This window comes from Lepeophtheirus salmonis, chromosome 5, assembly GCF_016086655.4.
Source record: "Lepeophtheirus salmonis chromosome 5, UVic_Lsal_1.4, whole genome shotgun sequence".
In the NCBI taxonomy this organism is placed as follows: Eukaryota; Metazoa; Arthropoda; class Copepoda; order Siphonostomatoida; family Caligidae; genus Lepeophtheirus; species Lepeophtheirus salmonis.
Window position 1 is genome coordinate 53,443,551 of NC_052135.2, and position 9,930 is coordinate 53,453,480.

At 29.5% G+C, this 9,930-nt stretch overlaps 1 long non-coding RNA gene across 1 annotated transcript; it reads right to left on the bottom strand.

The window, feature by feature from the left end:
* Positions 1-500: 500 nt before the first annotated feature.
* On the bottom strand, positions 501-1,261 carry LOC121118573 (uncharacterized). Its single transcript, XR_005864499.1, has 2 exons — positions 1,115-1,261; positions 501-1,044 (listed from the first exon to the last, which is right to left on the bottom strand). It is a non-coding gene; the product is annotated as an uncharacterized lncRNA (long non-coding RNA).
* Positions 1,262-9,930: the final 8,669 nt, after the last annotated feature.

Below are 9,930 nucleotides of genomic sequence, written 5' to 3' on the forward strand. Positions count from 1 at the left end.
CTAACTTTAGTTTTGTATTTATGTTTTATAAATCAGAAAATTAGGTTTTATAAATATATAGGTAATATTACATCCTCTTCAAAAGCATTAAGGAAAAATATAATTAATTCTCAGTCCGCCCTTGAAAGATTTATTTAAGAACTTTTTATCATTACATTTTATATATATCCCCACAGGTATTATCACTTCAGGCATCAAATACTAATATTGGACATTAACTAAAATTAATTTACACTCTGCCAGATATATATTTTTAATCACTCAAATTGCAAAAAAATAATAGATAAATACAAAATACTAATGTATGTACAGTCATTCATGTTTACTCTTGCTCAAACCGGAATCCTGAAGGACTTACACTCAAATAAAACTATCCTTATTGTAGACGAGGACCAGAATATTTGTAGTAATGATCAGAACTAGGGACTTACAATTACAACTCCATAGAAATCAGTTGGTCACTTTCTAGGAGAATTTAAACGCATTAAAAAACACTTCACTTCACTTAAGAAGAGCGTATATTTTTAATCACTCAAATTGCAAAGAAATAATAGATAAATACAAAATACTAATGTATGTACAGTCATTCATGTTTACTCTTGCTCAAACCGGAATCCTGAAGGACTTACACTCAAATAAAACTATTCTTATTGTTGACGAGGACCAGAATATTTGTAGTAATGATCAGAACTAGGGACTTACAATTACAACTCCATAGAAATCAGTTGGTCACTTTCTAGGATAATGTAAACGCATTAAAAAACACTTCACTTCCCTTAAGAAGAGCGTGGATGCATTTATTGGGGAAAAACTATCAGAGTCTCAGATAAAGTAGGGTCTAATAGTAGATAATGAGAGGTATGCATTATCCAATAAATGCATTGTTAAATTTCATATGATGGTAGTTGCGGCGATGGCTAAGAGAATGAATTTAAACAAAGGATTTGTGACGGCGGCGACGAGGGAGCTCAAAGAGAATGCCTCCGATGATTCGATTTCGACTTGATGTAATAGGATGTCGGTATGATCTCCCTACTCCATGACCTAGTTGTATTAAACAACAAAATACATTTTAGTTTTTACATAATTTCTAGTTTCATAGAACGATACTCACCCATATAAAACCAATTAATTAAATAATTGTCATTGATGTTGACCCGTTGCTTCCGTTGGTGTTTTGATTTTTTATATATATTTATCTTATTATTGAGATATTGTGTTATTGTTTCCTTTTTTTACATGTTACATTAATATGATGATGATATTTCTATTTATCGATAGTATTTACTTATAAATCCGGTACTTAATAAAAACAAGATAAAGCACTTGTATTGTTTTTATTTTTTTGTTACCTTCCAATAGTAAATATTTATTTGATGAAACAAATTATAACTCAAGGTTAATAGAAATATTTCTATTAACTTTGTTATAACTATATTCTTGTAGATACGTTTTAATATGTGGAATATAGATGTGACATTACAAAAACACACACAAAAAAAAACAACCCGTGATTTAAAAAAAAGGCTTTAAAGGCCAAACCTTCTTCAACGGAAAATTTTAAAGATCTTTTTCAGGTTTTATGGCTAAAATAACAATAATAAGTAAAGATTTTAGCGATAGAGATATAAAGTATAGAGTGCTTGCTCATTAGAATGGCGAGGATAATTTATTGAAGCGTTCAGCTGATTAACAAAAAAGAATCATAAGGATAAAATGTTTCAGTTATTATGTCAACATTCGCCTACCAATAATATTTCTGAAAATCTTAATAAATTAATAATTAGTGATAAAATAACCTTCTAAGTTTCAATGTTTATCGTAGTGGATATCATTGGAACTTGATGCATTCTTATTTTTTTATTCGTAAAGTTCAATCAATGACTGCTTGTATTGCATTCAATTGTACTTCAAGAGCACCGACTTTTTCTAGATCCCTAGAGCACGATCTTGCTAGTAAATTGTGGAAGAAATGTGAACTTAACCACAATTATGTGAAAATAAACTTTTTTCCATAAGTATTTCCATAATTTTATGAAACAATCATATGTTTTGGCATCCTTGTTAGCTGTTACATAATTTAATATTCCCATCTATTTTCAGATGTCCTAAAATCCAGTGCTTCTAAAGCCGTCGCCAAGATTGGAAACAAACCAAATGGTGAAGGATATATTTTAAGCACTTCAAGGGCTCTGACATCATTAAGCATAAAGTTAAGTGCACTCTTGTAAGTTGTTGATGGAGCAGTTCGCCCCATTTTCGACTTTCCGATGCACTTAAAAAAAGTGGAGTCCCATCGACGAATCAGTACTAAAAAATGAATTCTGATAACATGATTGAAAAAAGACCAACTGTAAATATGGTCATTACTCATACCTATTCCCTATTCAGTACTATGGAATCCTTGGGGGTGTTGAAAAATAGGACAAAAAGAGACATTCTGAAATCAAGATAGCAGTATATTTGATAGTTGCTTCATCGTATTCAGTTTAAGAATCAATAATTTGAAAAATATCAATAATATGTTGAAAGACTTAATTTTATTATTATTTAATATTTTGTAGAACAAATGATACTTCATTGATTACATGTTTATTTATCTTAGATATTCTAAAACATATTTTGTTAAAATAAGTATTTACGACAACAAACGAGAATATTAGGAGTTTATAAGAAAAAAAAAATTATGAAAATGTACTTCATAATGTTGTTATAGGGTTCATGCGATTCAAGGCGAATTTAAACACCAATCGTGGAGATTCCTTTAAGAGATCCATACTCCTTCCTAAGAGTGAAAATTGAGATTGATGAATTAATATAACAATAACAACGAACTTTTTCGTATTTTCCAGATTTCATATTTATACTTGGCAGAAAAGATGAAAATTTGAACTATGTTGAACATTCTCATTATCCATTAGGCCTCTAAAATCACATTATTTAGTAAGACAAAAGTATATATAATATTTGAATGTGTTGATCGTTTTGCTGTTTGTATTCATCAGATGTCTCTCCCTTCAATTTTTTCCTCAAGTAAGCACTCTATATTTTTTATCTTTTTTTATGGTTTCAGCCATATCTTTTTTTATTTTATTTTAAAATTAAGACTTCACAAGTAAATACTATAGATAAATAGAAATATCAATGATAGAAATGTCCATTGATGAAGCAAATTAAAATTATATACCTAGATAACATTGCTAAAAAAAAATTGACGATGTAATAACATTTTTAATACATTTAATAATATATAATAGAACTAGGGAATAGAGGGACAGATTTTTGATGGACAGTAAGGTTTATGTCAGGATTCTCAAAAGTCTTCAAGTATTACCCAAAATTAGATTAAGACATCATTTTGCAGGCCATACTAACTGGCTTTAATTTAATCGGAAAGTAAATTACGTAAACATGATAATATTTTGAATATAATAATATATGTATATTGATAATAGTTTGAATTTTTTTACATATTATAACTAATGAATGTGGTTTGTTCATAAATTCTGAGCTTTTTTTTTTTAAAGTTTGCACCCCGAAAAACTCATCATCTTATGTAGCTGATAATAATGAGTGCATTTGATATTATATTTATTTTCCACCAAAATCATCTCAAAGAATACTAACTCGTAGAATCGTATTGATACCAACATTTCACGGACACAATGATCTAATTGCTTATTACGATGAACAAAATTCATGTAACACATTAGGTTCAACAATCACACTGTTAATGAAATTGACTAAAAAATTTATAAAAACAATCTATATAAGCAAAACTATATTAAATAACTATGGTTTAAAATCAAAAAAAGAAATGGACTTATTTCATTTTTTATTTTCTATACACTTTGGAGAAGAACAACATTTTTGCTGGAACCAAAGAGTTGCTATAATTTGTATTTATTTATACAGGTTGAGACCACCGACCTATTATTTACGTCGGTGGTTGAGACATGAACCTTAATATTATGACAAATTATAAATATATCTTTATGTTCAATAAAACAATTACATACAATTTACAATTTTAGAAATTTATAACACAAACTAAACACATTTCTTACTCAATGGTATGAAACATTCCACCATTATCTCTTTTGTCATTGGCTAAGAATATATTATTTGATTCATCAATGTCTGAGACTCTTATGAGGCATCAGGATAAATAAATTCTTATATTCCTTGAAAGAATTTATATTCATAGAATGAATATTACAAAGAATAATTAACTTTTTATTCTGGACTATGAGCGTCCCTCATATAGACATCCATACATTATGACTTGATTTCATGCATGCTTATTTTAAGTTCCATAGAAAACCTGATGAATCTTTGTACACTCGTAGTCGAAGGGGGATTCCAAAAATCATAACTTAAGGGAGTCCTTGGAGCAAATCCTCACAAAATCAAATCCAAGTGCTCAGGGGCAGTTCAGGGGGATCTTGTTACCAGGGGTTCCTCCCCAAAAATGCACTTTCTCCATTGACGAATATTGATCCCAAATTTGAAGTCCTAATCTCAAAAGGGATTTAATTTCAAAGCTATAGAGTCTACTTTGTTCTCTCTTTTTTTGTTTTTCTTTCTTCCTTAAGCTATGGCCTGAAAATATATGGACTTTTCTAATGAAATTAGCTCAAATATGAGTTTTCATCCTTGAAATATTTTGGTGGACTTATCTCAAATTGACAATATGATAGAGCTTTTTTTGGGTGACTCATTTAAAAAAAAATATAAAAAGACTGTCATCTATCAAATGAGATACTTTTAAACTTTTTGAATGTATTTGTCATGAAGTTATGAACCTCTTAATAAAAATCATCTATTTTCAACTTGAAACAAAGATAAATCGAATTATAAGCATGATAAAAAAATTGAAAAAGGATTTTTGGAATTTTTTAACATTAGGCTTTTAAATATATTCACAAAATGTATCCCTATCTTCAACACCAAACGCTTGAAAAAGCTTTGAACATTAAAAATAGCCAAAAATAATAAAAAATGCATGTCCTTTTGTTGAAGGTCACGTGGCTAAGAGAGAAAAATATGGCCATATTTGGAGACAGGTGATCTAACTCTACTAAGTTTAGCATATGCTGTTTTTGATCCATTTTTGCTGTTGAACAGTGTAATCTAAAGAATTAATTTTCTCTTCCCTTGCTGTTGTCATTATTTTTTTTTACTCCTGCGTAGTGAACTTCCTTTCTTACTACATTCAATTTTATTCAAAACCGGATTGAACATTAGTGTGTGTTCAGAAAAGATGGAGAGTATTTGTTAAGGATATATAATTGTAAGTAATTATAGCAAATGCCCTTGCTTATTTTCTTCCCCTCTCCCCTCGTCACAGCTGGTTATATGGTAGCTGATCTAACTAAACGTCATGACAGCTAAGATGCTTTTCTCCAGAACATTTTCAGACTGTCAGGGTTACCATATTCATTATCTTTTTCTTTTTTCTAACATACCCAAAATAAACACCCTTTTCATTACTATGTATATTTGTACGAATGATAAGAACTATGTCCTTATGTAGTGAAGCTCCTTGAAACGGTTATTTTAAGTAGCATTTTTAATTAATTTTTTTAAATGCCTCAAAGCATGTTAGACTTATTTGTAAGACCATTTCTACTTAAAGTAGACATGTAGATTTACATCAAAGCATATTAATGTATATGGTACTATTTTACAAATATAATTGAACAAAGCTGTATATTTTGTCTTTTTATACTTTGACTATGTATACTATTTCTGATAACAGTTGGAGAAGTGAGTCCCTAAGGATTCATACTGAGATCCTATGACTTAATAAGTGCTAAATATATTATGCACATACAGTAAAATTCCGGAACTAGATTGTCTCAGTACTAGATATATTCGGAATTCGATGCAAAATAGAAGTAAAACTTTGCCTCTGAGGCCGAGCTAAACTTAAAAATCATATCCAACTACCGTACAAATTCTCAACAGAAGATTTTAGCAGAGATGGTTATGCTTAGAGAGGAGAAACAGGAATTCAAGAAGGAATAGGCTTCTTCAAAATTTAAAGAAATGTCGCTTCATTGCTGGTAAGTGTATCAATTTTTTGAAAGGAAACCTAAGAGTTACATAAGATATGACCCGTCAGTGCGTAAAATAAAATAAAAATTTACATTGTAACCATGTCAATTTACAAGCATGTTTGAGTAGAGATCAGCTTAGCTCTCATGGCTTTTCATTAGAGTAACTGCAAGCATCTACGAAATGAAGGAATGGAACATTAATCTTACTCCATATTTAGCAAGGTCATAGGCAGGAATGAATCCGATGTCAATCCACAATACTACTTTGAGTCCAACAGTGATTTACACGTATAACTGGGTTTGTAAATTCTAAGTACTTTTTAGTGGGCGAATTTTGTTGTTGTTGGCAAATAAACAAACATTTACTATATAAGCTGTTATCATTATTATTTCACTCTTAAGGAAATAACATCTAATTATAAAGTGTGCCTGCTAATAAATGACGGAGAGTAACACTGAGGAGCTGTTTGGGAGTTATGAAACTAAGTTTCTGTTGTACTCTTACTAGTATTGAGGATTTACACTTATAACATCCCAACACATATTTGGTACTCTTCCTGTTTTATGTACACACTTGTTTACTATATACTTAGAAGTTCTCTCCTTTAAAATGTAATAATAATTATCACAGCTTAGAAAAAAAAAGCTAAAAAATATCACACGTGGTCATATTTTATGTAAGTTTAAGAATGTAAATGATAAGGAAATGGTTAACCGTGTAGTTTATATTAGTGATGTTAATTTAGTTAACCATTTTATAACAAAAATTCAGGAAACGTCATCACCAGACCACCCTAGACAATTTTTTCAACAAGGTACTAGTAAAAAAAAAAAAAAAAAAAAAAAAAACTCTTGAAATGCAACTACAAGAAATTGATTTTGTGTCCCTGTGGTAGATTTTATTAAATGAACCAGATGTTTGATGCATCAACATAAAAACAATCTTGAAATAAAACTCCAAAAAAAGGAAAAAATCCCAATTCATGTTGTTTTCACTTCAGACTAATAAATCATAGACATATTTGAGTCAATTAAAGGCTTTGTATTCAAATTTGTGGGTCGTCAAATATACCAAAGAATTTAAGCTATATTTTATAACCTTTATTTGATATTTATTCCGAAATGGCTTTTCATATAAAATCTAACAATTTCTCATTTTTTTAGTGACATTTGGACACACTCAGAAGGTTTATAAGAATAATTTGTTTAAAGAAATTGGTGATATTTTGTAGAATAATACAAATGTAATCCATGCTCCATTTTGGGAAAAATCATACTGGTTTGTTTTTGTGTTAACCGTTTACAAATTTTGTTCATTAAAACTACTTTGAAATCAATATTCATATACCTATGATTGTATTCAAATTTGACTTATCACTCTATAAGATATTCTATAAATTCCTTATTAGTATTCAATCAGCTTCAATGATCTTTTTTTGATGGAAGAAAAAAAATTATGTTTTTCTAATCTTTATGTTCTCCATGTTTTTGAATGATTAGATGTACTTAACCAACTACGAAAAATGCCTATTACATCCACATAAAATGAGTTGAGTTGATTGAAAATTTATCAAACATACCATCTTTGCCTTTGGTTATGTAAATATAACATTAATTAATCTCCTTATTCTATGGCGAAGGTCATTAAATATGTTTAACAAACATAAATACCCGCCATGTCAGACGATAAGGAACCACAATCTTCACAAATAGATCGGAGTTTAATGTTAAGGCATTAAATTAATCTAATTTATTTCATACTATTCGTGATTAGTTGATATTGTAAGCGTACTACAAATTTGAAAAGATTTGAGTTATATACGCAAACTTTCATGTTCCATGTGTAGTAACCAAAGCTATAAAGGACTTATGAAACGTGACACTTAGCTAGGTAACATCGCCTTGGCTATAAGGAAGCTGTCCTTCAGCAATTCAGGTGCAGTAATAATCTTCTTAGTAAATAAAAAAATTTCATGAGAAAATATACAAATTGGATAATTTCTGCAAATCGATAAAAAAATAATTTCAAACCAGTCCCATCACTAGTATTAATGTAGACTAAAAATATCACTTTTGACAAAAAGTGACTTGCTTTGTCCCTTATCAGACACATACAATATACGTATTAAAAGTCCTACAATAAGCTCGTATTCGGCTAATTCTTCACAACTATATAATTATTTATAAATAAATGTTGTGAATTGTTCAGAGCTTAACAAGAGGTAACTTCATGTTAACCAATCAGCATTTAGAACATTGAATAGGAGAGAAGAAGCAAAAATATTGACTTCCAGTAACAACATACACAGTATATTTTAGTGTAACGCCGTGATCCATGTATATTTCTCACATAAATGACGTCAATTTGTTATTTTTTCTTATGATGTATGGCAATTTTTTCCTTCCGTTGAAGAATTCACCTTTTTAATAACTACTAGCATGAGGTTGTAGTTAATAATAGAGTAGAAATTCATGCACCACTAGTCAAAAGAAAAAAAGTCATTAAAATTTGTAAATCAGATCACGTGGTCGTCATTGTATTCATCACAACTATATTTTTTAAGGAAGTATTACAAAGACTTTCCTTTGAAAATATTGGAAAGAAAGACTTGAAATCATTCGGCCAATTCTTCCAAACTTGTTAAATATTCATCATTTTTGATGAAGCGTATAGCAAATCTCAAAACATTTAAGTCGACGAATTAAACATACCTATTTACTAATAGATTCTTCTACAATTGGCTGAAAAGATTTTTCTCGAATAATATTTATTTTGCCGAAGGACAGTTTGCAGACTGGATATTTTGAAGATGTGATTCGTACTTCTTCTGTTTGAATTGCTGTCGTGTTGACTTATTAATTAAAGTACGGCATCGTATCGATATCATTATGAAAAATTCTAAGGACCAACAGTTAAGTACCGATATTAAATCAAGACTGGATCGAAAAAATAAGAACCGACACAACACTAATGGTAGCCACCTATATACTGGGTTTTTGATATACCTATCACCTATAACACAAATAGGAATAGACGAAATAAGGTCATAAAAATATTTATAAGCCATACCATCATATCATGTTTTTAATCTCCAGTGTTGTCTCATCAAACGTCATCTTGTCATGAAATCACCTTTCACACTCACACAAAAGTTAATTGAAATGATATGAGATTATATGTGCGTAGTTATAGTAAATATAAAATAAGAATCCCAGAAAAAAAAGATAAGATTCATAGTTCGAAAAACAGGGTAATTTTCAAAAGATTATGATTTATCCTGAGCCAAGCTTATTTTTGGAGGTTTTTTGAAAATATTAATATAAATAATTGTTAGGTTAATTAAATATGAGTTTTTAACCTATTCTATACCAACGGTGCTTATGTATAGCCCCAAGTTTGTCCTCGTCTTTATTAATAAAGCAAAGTTCGTAAAGGACACATTTTTGAGTCTGCGCTAGATATCTTAGAACTGTGTGACTACTGTATCTAAGAAATGACAATGCGGCAACGCGCATTTGTATTTAAAACACTCATGGTTATTTATAATATTATCTAATCTAGCTTCCTTCCATCTTAAAGGATGTTCCTTATCCCTTTAAAACCAAAGTCTAGATTTTTCTACATGACAATTTATACCAGCTTAAACATGTAATATATCCATGAATATTTAATTTATTTTAACTATTGTGTTTGCTAAGGACGCTCATGATGATCCAGATAATACCTTATTTTTATATTTTTCAGATATGAAGTACTTTCAATGTTAATATTTGTAGCTATATTCTGTATTCATACGAGCAAGTTCAAAAATAGCACGCTTCACATTTTGAACGTACTCTAACGACATGTTTTATTTTTTTAAATACA